The sequence below is a fragment of the Lissotriton helveticus genome, chromosome 7 (assembly GCF_964261635.1).
Source record: "Lissotriton helveticus chromosome 7, aLisHel1.1, whole genome shotgun sequence".
In the NCBI taxonomy this organism is placed as follows: domain Eukaryota; kingdom Metazoa; phylum Chordata; class Amphibia; order Caudata; family Salamandridae; genus Lissotriton; species Lissotriton helveticus.
Genome location: NC_136068.1, coordinates 1,872,119,424 through 1,872,132,493, shown reverse-complemented (window position 1 = coordinate 1,872,132,493; position 13,070 = coordinate 1,872,119,424). Strand labels below are relative to the sequence as shown.

At 42.6% G+C, this 13,070-nt stretch overlaps 1 pseudogene; it reads right to left on the bottom strand.

Annotated features, from left to right (window-relative positions):
* Positions 1-11,861: 11,861 nt before the first annotated feature.
* Positions 11,862-12,789, bottom strand: LOC144769821 (olfactory receptor 5V1-like; annotated as a pseudogene).
* Positions 12,790-13,070: the final 281 nt, after the last annotated feature.

Below are 13,070 nucleotides of genomic sequence, written 5' to 3'. Positions count from 1 at the left end.
CCCTTTCCGATAGGCTCCTGATCTACATGTCAATGCCTTACATATTGTGTAGCCACTGATACCCTGATAATCTCAACTATTGAGTAAACATTATTTTGAAATGCATTTGTTAGTAATTAGGAAAAGAATTAGAGTTGAGGGAAAGTCTATTTTAACCCAGAGCAACATACACAGAGGATATGTGTTAAAGAAAAACAATGCATGCACTGGTGGTCAATACAATAAAAGCACTAGTATCACTAAGCATACAGAGAGGGGCTTCACATCATATTTACGGCCGGAGTAATTAAGCAAACTGTTTATATTTGGCACTCTAATTAAAATATTTAAGAGGTTTCATACGTGAGATTGGGACTGTCTGAGTATTCATAAGGCTAGGTTGAAGCTAATCAAATACTTTTGTGAAACAGAGTTTCAATTAAAATCTTGTAGGTGTATTCAAACATAATATTACCAGAGGCAATTAGCTAATTATTAACAATCAATGTCTCTATTATAAATCAAAATCAAATAATTTGAGAGGATCACTATGCGTTTAACCTCCAAACAAAGCAAGCAGCCAGAACTAAGAATAGTTCAGCAAGAGGATTAGCTTAAAGTCTATCTCGAAAGGAAATGCAAGAAAGTATGGCACGTATCCATAAAACAACAACTTTTATTGGGTCTTTGACAGAAAAGTCACACAATTTCAGTGATGATAGGTGACATCATAGTGTTGAACTAGCCATTATAGTAAGTAACAGAATATCCTAATACAAAAGATATATTGAATAAGATACAAATACCACCCTCTGTCATTGCATATTAGTAAATGGGCTATGGTTAGGAAATGAAGGCAATGACATGAGGTGTATTTATTTATTTATTTTATTTTATTTGAACAACAGTAGAGTTAGAGTTAATTGTCTGCAGTTTTCCCACCCCCATACATCTTCCCCTCAATAAGCTCCAGCTCTTGTTGAAAGTATCTGCCATTGAGAAGAACTGATTCATTTTATTAAAATAAAGAAAATACTGTCCTTTCTCAAATCTAAACATCCTGATGTGTTAGTTCAGGAAATGTACATGACAGACACTGAACATGACGCACAGTGATGCATGCTAGTAGAACACAGCACAATTCTGCACACCTCCCACTATTTAGGAGCATGTACAGCGTGGAGTTGCTACCTTATTAAACACATCTCTGGAAAGACCTACTGAGCAGGTATGGTTTTACAAAACTTAAGCTATAGAATGAGATGCTGATTACCAGTTCCTTGTATGGACCCATGAGAGATAAATCTGTTCTCTTCACCACCATAGTCAGGCTTTTCCACTATTTTGTCAGAATTCACAAACTGGTCAAAACTTAAATTTTCACTTTGGAACAAAGTGCATAACATAAAAAGTAATTTAATTCCATGATTTGAGTACATTTTTGGCATGCTCCCACTGAGAATCCGTTAAGCTTTGGCATGGGCGATTGACATACTCAATAGGAATTTTATTTGGGGCAGCCATAGGCAGCATCTCAAGGCTACCAACGTCTATGCCAAAGCCACTGCATGGGTGCTGTGACTCACACATATAAAACCCTATTAGTTGCCTTCTCAATTAGTGCATGCTATATATGTTGAAGACCCACAGAGAAACTCCTACATGGTTTCCCATAGAAAAATACATTCTGAAAACAATAAGTGCTCTAACTACTTTCTTCAATGGCCATGCTCAATCCAGCCCCAATTGCAACCTTATAATACATGTCTCACAATTTATATGGCAACAGGCTCATTAGTGCTCCAATTTTTACACACTGTCGACCTTTGGACAAACAGGACTATCACAATAGTGTCTGTAGAAAATAACTGGTCCCTGTGAAGGAAATAAGCACATAGAGGACTAGATACATGATGGTGATCTAATCTTGTTTGACCTGTTTCACACAAATATGGTCTTCCGTTTTGACAACAATGGAAAGGTCACCACCTCATTCACATTTTACGAAAGACTTTGAGTGCAATGGCTTATGTGTTAGAGAAAGGAAACAGCATTTACAACGCTGCTATTACCACACAGGTATGTAACAAAGGGGTTGTTACAACGACCGCGTTGCTACCACACGTGGCAATGCATCGCAAGACGTTTCAATGACTTACGCTAGGTGGCGTGCAACACCAGGGAATGTGTTGGATTTTAAATCCAACACCTTCCCTGCTGTTGCGCTAACTGGAGTAGGAATAGTAATTTATACTATTCCTGAGTCCAGCGCGCCAGCTAGCGCAAGTCATAGAAACGACTTGCGATGTACTGCCACGCGTGGTAACAACGCGGTCATTGTAACAACTGCGTTGTTACCTACTGCGTGGTAATAGCATGCGTCGTAAGGTGCTATATTCATTAGAGACCAATCGGTTACCACACTATGTTGTAACACTGAGGGACCATGCCAGGAATCTATGCCACATTGTCAAACATTAATTTGTTGTGAAAAAATGCACAAAACATCCACCGCTGGCTTACTAAGCTCAATACTGAGGGAAGCCAGACTGAAACTCAATGTATTTACAGTCCTCCAGCTAAGCTACACAGGGCACATATGCAATCTGCCTTTAAGTGCTTGAGATGTTCTACTTCAGATTTGTAAAATAATGCGCATCTTATGGGAATGTATAACCATTTTACATTATTTGTGGTTGATTTGGGACCTGTTAAAGGGTCAACTTGAAATATTGTCTCTGCTGACGAGCTGACTGACTTTACTTTATGACAAATCCGTCCCACTATCAGTCCCCCATTATGTGAAATGATGGGTCTCTATGGTGTCTGCAGCTTTAGAAATAGAAATCTTTTTTCAATTGGGGCTTTCAGATATGCACACAATGGCCTCCTCTTAAAAGATTATATATAAACTCAATAATCAAATGTGAAAGTTTACGGAGGTTTGTGTGATTTGTATACATGTCTATCTATTTCCAAATGGTTAGGTGATTAGCATGTTATAACCACGTGACAGGGTGCCTGGGCTTGGATACCTCCTGGCTGGTGCAACCATTAGAGACAGCCATAGGGCTACAGCATTGAAGAGTTTGCACACCTTACTTAACCAACAGTCTGCTTGTGATAGTAGTAAATGCATCTCTGAGATGATGGTTGGAAGACATTAGGGATAACCTTGGGCCAGGTATTACAAGAACCACTGGATGCCTCTGCCATCACATGGGTGAGGGACCATGAAGGTTGGAGGTCACAGGAAGGTATTATCCCTCGTAAAACCATTGGGCATACTATCACTGAGATTCCATTCACTCTCCACTGAGATGATTCACTGTCTCCGCGAATACCTTTAACTGATATAGCTGGTATTACTCTCATAGGGGGATGGGCGATTCATGTGTTTATTCATTTTGAGCTCACTTACTATACTTTTTCTCTTCCTCTGCTGGGAAATTAATAATGTTTGTTATGTTAATCAGTGCTAGGACTGTGTATACTGTTATTCTAGTACTTCTTTTGTGACACAAGTCATGTACTGTAGTGAAAAACAAGAAAGAATTGAGTAACACAAAAAAGATGTAAACTCAGTGAAGCTTTTTTCCTGACTGACTATCTTGGAGCTTTTGATTGCAAAATTCAAGGATGTTACAAAATGAAAATGTCATACTTTGAGGAGTCAAGTTTAGCCGTAGCATCCAGTTCTGCCCCCTAGAAGAATTCAGAGCTGAGAAAAAATACTCAAAGTAAAAGTGTTTACCAAGGGTGTGTGGCTAGACTTTACCCAACAGTTGCTCCATTGCATTAGTTCAGTGATGTAACGAAACTTAAGGGGCCCCCCCTGCCGGGTACTTTGAGGGGCCCCCTTCGGACTGAATCTGGAGCTCACTGGTCGAAGTGTGGTGCTGTGGGGGTTCCTGGAGGTTGCAGGGACCTGTATTATGCCCCTGCATTGGTTTGAAAATGGTCCTGATTCTGGTCTACCGCACTCTTTAATATACCAGTGTTCTAAAGTGGTTTATTTGTAGTGATAAGTAGGGTCTTACCACCAGTAAACAGGCCACAATCACAGTACAGTACAATGTATCATCTTTCTCAAACCTTAGTAGCTGGTTATGAGCAGGCAAGCGTAACTTAGGATACATGTGTGTAAAGCATTTGCAACACCAATACATTAAATAAGTAAGACACAACACAATATCAAAATCCAACACCAATTTAATAAAATAGGTTGTATTTCTATGAACAAATAGACAACAAAACACCCAAAATCCAATGTAAGGGACCAGTGAAATACATGTTTATAGATTAAAAGTAAAATTAGAAGCAAATATTGCTCAAAGGGTTAAAAAAGGTCATGCTGGACAAGGTTATTCTTTACAAGCACTCCCAGAAGTGTTTCTTGATGCAGGAATGTGGTCCACAGCAGCAGCCAAGGGTTCGGGTGCTCTGCTTTGCCTCTAATTGTTCCAAACTTCTGTAACTTCCTCCAGAAGTTTTCCTTGAGGGTTGAAAGTGTCCACAACACCAATCCAGGGGTCTAGAATCTGTAAGATGTGCAGAATGTGCAGCAGTCCTTTGGAGTGCAGAACATTGGGGTGCACATCAGGTTTCCAGCAGGACAGTCTTTGTGGTTTCAGCCAGCAGATCTGAAGAGCTATGCAGCTCTCCTATATTTAATCACAGTTTCTGGGTGTCAAGGAGGGGGCACTCCTGACCAATGGGATGCAGGGCCCCAACCAGGTGTATGGCATATTCTTGTCCCAGAAGGCACTATTCTCTAAAAATCCAACATGAAGAAATTCTCTCCTTGGGGGTTAGATCTAGCTAAGCCATCCAACTGGTGTGACTATGTTTCACTGACACACCACTTTCAACCCCCTGACTAATCTAATTATTGAGGCTTCTGTGTGGCTGGGGGTGCAGGATGGGGTGTCAGCCTGAGCTGGTCCCTGACAGTCATTCTCCCTTTGAAAACCAGTTAGGCTCCCCCACCACCTTCCTGCCTTTTGGCTTCTGCAGCTAAAATTCTGAACCCGCAGGAAATACATTGTCTACTCTGACAGGACACTTCCCACTCCATCAAGCAGCTCTGGCTCAGTCTGGGAAAGGCTGGCCAATCAGGAGAGGGCAGCTGGAAAGCCAGATGTTGGCTCACAGAAAATAAAGTGTAATAATTTATTTTCTGTGATAGTGATGATAAATCTAACAGTTACAATTTTTGGAATGTATTACCATTATCAGTTTTAGCTCCTTCCTATCAATATTCATACCTAATAAAATAGTCCAATGTTAGTCTATGAAGCTAATTATCTACAATGGGGAAAAAAGAAATTGGCAGTTTTTCCCTGACCAGGGCTCATAAAACATTGTTTATGATGTCCCTGCTAATAGCTACAAATCACCCTACCACTGGGGCGCCTAAGGGCGATCTTAAGGGTGACATCTATTAAAAATAAGGTAGATTACAATGTAAAAGTAGCCTGCAATGCAGGGCTGGCTTTTAAAAGAACAGCAGACAACACAGCATTGCACACTGTCGTGCAGGAAATCTACTGGGCCTCTAAACCTGCCTGCCCTATTATGTGCCTTATTATATACTAATGACTTACAGGGGCCTGTCATTGCTAAATATAATTGTACCTAACCATGTTTCATTGGCTGCAGCTTACATGAAGACAGAGGGCCTCTCCCCCTTATGTATGAAAGCAATTACTTGTAAATGCCCTTTGTGAATACCAAAAGTCACACTTTATAACTTTCAGTATTCACAAAAGGCATTTATGAGTAGTAAATTCCCTTTGTGAATACCGAAAGTCATAATGTTAGATTTTTGTCTCACTTTACCTTTGTGAATCGGGCCCAATGTGTTTTGATATGTATATGTCTCTCGATGGTAGAAATAACATAGAGACAGGAGTACACCAGATGTGTGTTTTGTCTCGCTCCTTCAGCCATCTAAAAGAAATGTAACATAAATGCCATAAATTGGGCACTCACTTTTGCATTGCATGTTGGGAATAAAGCAAGCAACATGTACTCTAAAGTACATTACATAAATATATTTAAACTTGATTCAAAAGTAGAAACCAGATTGTAGAGCCATTCCTTAATATGTTCATAACACAAATCATTTCAGTTATTTCTGATGCATTATAAACCTAAAAGTGATTTTATCGTAAAAGTCCAAGTTCACATCTAAGAAGAACCGAAAATAAAAAAAATCAAACTGTACACTACTTGAGCTTATGTAATGAAAAATATAACAAACTGCCACATTTAGAGCTTTCCACCACATTGGCCGAATCAGCAATTGAAAGATACTATTAGCAGAGAAACGCCAAGCTGTAAGTTCCCCAAGCAAATTGTGAGTAATGCAAATGTGTCAGTGATGTTGAATCCATTGTCAGTGCACAGCTTCTAGATTTTCCAGAACATCTATACCATCCAACCATTGCCTTGGAGTCTTTTGGTGCAATGGAGGCTGAAATGGCCACTTTTGGAGCCTTGTGCAACCATTACCTAACATTGTAGTAATCTTTTGTTTACTCATGTAATCACCGATTAGCACCGATCCAACTCAACTCACTTTCTCTTGTGCTCAATATTGGTTTTAGTTCAATTAGATTTACTGGGTTTGTTAGAACTGGGGTCTCCAGTTGGCAATGCTATAGACAAAGTAGGGACCCTTGCTTCTAAGTCAGGGAAAGGGGATTACACTGCTGGATGACCCCTGCTCACCCTCTTGGTAGCTTGGCACAGAGGCAGTGTATAAAGCATTTGTGAACACACACAGTAATATATAAGTATTCTTTATATAGACTTAACCTAAGACCACAAAAGACAAAAATCCACAATACTGTACTTAAAATAGACTTAAAGATGGCAGAAGTCACTTAGTTCAAGTTGGTGATAAAAGCGACACAGTTCTCACCTGGATGCGTAACGCAAAACAAACAAAATGCTCGCAGAGTTGGGGGATGCATCAGTTCCTTCCTTCGGGGGGGACGATGCGTCATGCCTCAATGCTTGTGCAGAGTAGGGGATGCGTCTTGGTCCTTACAGGAAAGGAGGTGATGCGTAGATTCTCGTACTGTGGACTGGTTATGATGCAGCAAGATGGCATCTCGATGCGATGCGACAATCCGGTGCGATACGATAAGATGGCACCCTTGATGCGACAATGTGAAGACAATGCGTGCACACCCGGCAGCCGTGCTGCTGAATCTGTAACTTTGGAGCCGCGACAGGCCCTGCGACAAGCTTCTCTGGTGATGCGACGGCGACCTTGCGGTGGCGACACGCCTCTCCGGTGATGCGTCAGGTAACAGCTTTGACGAAGGCGCGCCTCTCTGGTGATGCGGCAGCTACCTCTGCGGCGGCAACACGCTTCTCAGGCGATGCAACTGCAACAGCTGCGACTGCGACATACTTCTTATTGATGCGTCGGGCTTCCAGCTCCCAGCGACACGCAGGCTTCTGCAGACAGAATTCCCAGCAAGGAAATACAGAGGGGAGCTGGTGGTGAAGTGTTTTGTCCCTGAGACTTGAGCAGGAGGCAAGCACAAGTTCAGGCCCTTGGAGTAATATTCTGCAAGATGATGAAAGTTCTTTAAAAGTTCATTCTCCTTTCCTTGGCAATCAAGAAAACACCGCAGGCCAACCCAGCAACACAGCTCACTGGCAGGGGGGCAGTCCAAACTCCTGCAGCTTCCTTGGTTCTTCTCCTTGGCAAAGGTTGGTCTTGTTGTTCCAGAAGTGATCTAAAGTCATGGGGTCTGGATCCCCATATGTATACTGCAAAATCCTTTGTCCTCTGAAGGCAGAGGGTCATTTACCTAGTCCAAACCAGTTCTGTGCAGTCCTGGAGCACTTTGTTTGCGCGGCTCCTTCTTGCTTTTGGCAGGGTGGGCCAGGGTCATCAGACGCACCACGGCAGGTGGAGCCAGCATTGTGAAAGGCAGGCACAGTCCTATTGATACCCAGGTGCTACTCCTCCCACCCATCTACATGCAGATAGGTCTATTCAGCCTTGTGCTGACTCACCCTGTCTCCTGGAGCCACCCTGGCCCCTGTCACTCATAAACCAGACATACAATACACAAGCTAGCAGAGGCAGGCCGGACCGTTAGGCAAAACAATACCTACTTGCTAAAAGTGCTATTTTCAAACACAGAATGTTAAAACCAACTGCAACAAAATATGTATTTTATCATTCTGAATTCAGGCATACTAAATTCGACCATGTTCCCTGGGTCACTTAGGATTATAAGATGTCATAATCAAACTGCCCATTCTGGCCTATGGGGACCTGTAGTCTTGCAATAGTGAAAAACGAAATAGGCTGTAATTCACTATGAGTTCATGCCACACACATCAGGGCATGACCTACCTTTTACATACAATGCACCCTGCCATAGGGCATACATTTGGGGTTACTAAAATGTGGAAAAGGGAAGGTTTAGCAACTGGCAAGTGGGTGCACTTGCCAAGTCAATATGGCAGTACTAGACTGCACACAGGCTCTGCAATGGCAGGCCTGAAACAGACTTTACAAGCTTCTTCTGTGGGTGGCACAACCAGTGCTGCCAGCCCACCAGCAGCATTTGATTTACGGGCCCTGGGCACACATGGTGCACTGTACTAGGGTCTGACAAGTAAATCAAATAACCCAATAATGGAGTCACTAATCAATACATCAATTTACAATAGGGAGAGCAAATGCACTTTAGCACTGATCAGCAGTGGTTATGTGCCCAGAGTCATAAAACAGCCAACAACAGGTCAGAAAAAAAAACAGGAGGAAGTCAAAAAGTTCATGGATGACCCTGCAAAAAGGGCCAAGCCCAACAGGGCTATATCGAGTGAATGCAGTGGACAGAAATATCCTAAGATCTTTAGCAGATCCCAAAGTTGGGTCAAGAGCTTACATATGTCTCTCCTTGCCTGTAAAATAAGAAAAAGACAAGATACCTGCATTCTACTTGCAGATTGTGAAAATCCATATCCTTCTGAGTTACCCCAAGCATTATTAAGGCGGTGCTTACCTCCAAGTTGATTCCCGTGGAGTGAGAAATGGTCTCACCTACTGCTGTCCAAAATTCTTCTAGTCTTGGGCACATGGCAAACATATGCATATGGTCTGCCTCACCACTGCTGCACCGCTTACACTTAAAGTGACCAGTCCCTCTTATCTTTTCCAACCTTTTAGGGGTCCAGTAGATTCTATGAAGGGTGAAAAAATTATCCTTCCTTAGTGCAGCAGGTTTTAGTATCGAATAAAGTGTAGTAAAAGATACTTGTCATCACTCAGCCAGGTTTGCTACCAGCAGGTATCCGTCCCACATAGCCTGAGGTACTTTAATATTGTCCGTCCACTTCTGCCATCCGTAGATATTGGTACCAATGCACCACTGGCCGATAGGTCCTGTAGATGAATTTCATTTGTCCAGAGTCTTCCACAGACCAATTTTCTAGCCATGCCTTTAATTGGTATATTTTAAACCTGCCAATAGTACTACCCATCTTGTTGTTCCAGAAACTCCAGGTGCAACAGAAGCCGCGTTTGCAGAGTATTGTAAAAAAGGGTGTGGCCTTGGACCACCTCTCTGCAATGCTGCACTGTGGCACTTACTGGAGGTACCTGGTGGGCTAGTTGGCCCCCAGGCACCCTCGGGATTGAAGGAGACTTAACCCCCAAATTTACACCACGCCAGGGCGCGTGTTTGCACACTTGTTATATCAGGCCCCTCCGCCTCCCTGCACCATTGTTCAAACATGCCCCCTGGTGCATTGTAAGTTGGGGGATTAAGTCCCCTTGAATCATGAGGGTCCCTGGGGGCCAACTAGCCCAATAGGTACCTCCAGTAAGCACCACAGAGCTGTGCTGCAGAGAGGTGTAAAAGGGCCGTGGCCTCGAACCACCTCCCTGCAACGCAGTTCTGTGGCACTTACTAGAGGTATGTGGTGGGATAGTTGGCCCCCAGGGACCCTCGGGATTCAAGGGGACTTAATCACCCAATTCACAATGTGCCAGGGGACACATTTGTACATTTGTTATGTCAGGCCTGCCTCATCCTTGTACAACTGTGCAAAAGCCCCCCCTGGGTGTTGTAAATTGGGGGATTAAGTCTCCTTGAGTCCTGAGGGTCACTGGCGGCCAACTAGCCCACCATGTACCTCCAGTAAGGGCCAAGAGCTGAGCTGCAGAGAGGTGTAAAAAGGGACATGGCCTTGGACCACCTCTCTTAAATTTTTGACTTGGGCATCGCATCCTCCGGGCCGGCCCTTTTCAATGGGGACCATGGGGGTGCCCAATTCCCCAACCGTCCAACCGGCTCCCCACCTCCTGCAGGATCCGGCATTGCTTTTGAGCAAGGGGAGCTACTGACATGCAGCTCCCCTTGCTCAAAAGCAATTCTGCTTTCCCTGCTCTTGCTTCAACGAAGCAAAGCAGAGTTTGCTATGGAAGGGCGGGGGCCACACGGCTCCTGCCCTGCCATAGCAAACAGCAGTATCCCGGGGTGGGCACCCCAGGATATTGCAGGAGCCGGCCCTTGGAGGTGGCAGGCCCAGGGTAGGGGAATACAGAACTCTGTATTTAAATAATGAATGCCCTGGGAGGTGGTGGTCCCCAGGGCAGTGTTGGGGGCATGACCTCCCCACACAAATTAATATTTATAGCCCTCGGGAAGTGGTGGTGTCTGGTGGTCGGAGGTCCCGCAAGGCACCCCTGCCCATTTTCATGAATACCCTGGGGAGGTGGCAGTCCCTGGGGCAGCGTGGGGACCCCCCACGCATTTATTAAAGAAACTCCAGGGAGGTAGCGGTTCCCGGGGCTGGGGGGGCCACGTGCCCCCCGCATTCAATTTCATAAGCCCCAGGGAGGTGGCACTCAAATTAATTTGGTAAGTGCCCCCGGGTCCTGACTCACCCGGGGGCTTTCAAAAATGAAGCAAATTTTTTGGGATGCATTTGTGACCCCAGCATGAATTTGGAGGATTTTGTTTTTAAAAAAAGGCCTTTTTTTGGCCCTGGGGGTCCCTGTGGGAGCCCCTCAGCAGGCCTAGGGGTTCAGGGTATTTCTACTCTGCCGCCTCTTCTTGTTTTTTGCCTTTTTTATGCTTTTCTTGTAGTCACCAGATGGCTGCCAACACTTCCTGGTTTGGAGTGTTGGCAGCCAATCAGAGTGAAACTCGTGCCCGGGAGGGTTCGCGAACCCTCCTCTGTGCTCAGATATATAATAATTTTTTTTTTTATTATTTCTCAGGAACTACTAAACGGATTTACACCATTTAAAAAAAAGTCTCTTTCTGAACCAAGGGCTACCTTTTTGCCAAATTTGGTGTAATTACGTTCTATTCTATTTTATTGCGTTTGGGACCCCCTTTTTTCTCAGCCCCCGCTTGAAGAATCATCCCAAAACTTTCGAGACAGGAGCCTCGTCAACCGGCGCCACAGATATTAGCAAAAGAAAAATTGCTATTTGAATAGAAACGAGGTCCTAACTATAACTATCTACTGGCGACCACCATGAGGTAAGTTTAATAAATTATTTTATGTTGATATATGTTTTTTTTCCAAATGTATTTTGTCAAATGTTAAGATGCTGTCACATTGAAATATTTTTATAGATGTTTTTACACATTATTTTAGCTTTTATTATACATTTCTGAAAGCATTCTTCTTGTGAAATCAAATGGCTGGTCTTTGGTAATACTTTTTAAGCAATTCTTGCAACAACATTAAACTGGAAAAAGCATCATGCACACTTTGGGATCAATGCATCACGAAACATTTTTGTATCACAATAATAGTTTGACAAATGGCTTTCTCTTAAATTTGTTTGGCAACTTTGAAATGATGCAGTCTTCTTGAACTATCATAATTTACGTTGCATTCTTTGATTTTCTAAGAGCTTTTTTAAACTCTGTATTTTTCAAGCAGTATATAATTGGGTTACACAGTGGAGTAACAGCAACATAAGACAAAGACATTATCTTGTTGTCCTTAATTGAAAATGTGGACGTTGGACGCATGTACGTAGAACAGAGAGATGCAAAGAATAAAAACAACCACAGTGAGGTGGGAGGCACATGTGGAGAAGGCCTTGTCCTTCCCAATCTTGGATTTGATTTTCAGAATTGATGCAGCAATTTTACTATACGATATGATGATTAAGAAAAATGACAGCATTGTAATTACAACTCCACTGATGTAAATGAGTGTCTCATTGTTGGAAGTGTCACTGCAAGAAATCTTTAACAGGGCAGTCAAATCACAGAAAAAGTGGTTAATTGTGTGGGAATTGCAGAACGAGAGCTTGGACAATAGCACAGTATGTGGAATTGCAATTATAAGAACAGCTGCCCAACTTCCAGCAGCCAACCACATGCACACAGCCTTGTTCATGATGGTCATGTAAGTCAGGGGATTGCAGATAGTGACATACCGATCATATGCCATAACTGTGAGGAGCAGGACCTCAATCGTTACCATTCCTAAGAAAAAAAACAGCTGTAGTATACATTCAGTAAAAGATACCTGTATGCCTTCCAGAAAGAAGTGGGCCAACAGTTGCGGAAAAAGGACTGAGACATAACAGATATCAAGAAAGGACAAATGTGTGAGGAAGAAGTACATAGGTGTGTGCAGATGTGAGTTTGAGTAAGTTGTTGTCAGGATCAGAAGATTTCCTACAAGAGTTAATAGATAAACTGTTAAAAATGCAACAAAAAGTGGAATTTGCAACTGCGGAATATCTGAAAATCCGACAATTAAAAAATATTCAGTAGAACTCCGATTTTCTTTATTCATTTATCCAGCAATGTAGAAATGCTAGAAATTAAAGATACCCTGTGGATAAAACAAATTGAAGTTAATGGATTTGATTGATTTTTACATGGCATAAACACAAAATAAAACTATTAAATAAAAAAAATTGAGCACTCTCATCTAAAGTGCAATACCAATCAATCAAATACTTTATTTCGGCATACATGCCATAAAAGTTTTTCACAATCATAGTTTATCACCAATACAAAATATATAAAACTAGTTTCAAGTTTTAGTTTATTTAATTATTTGATTTAGTTCTC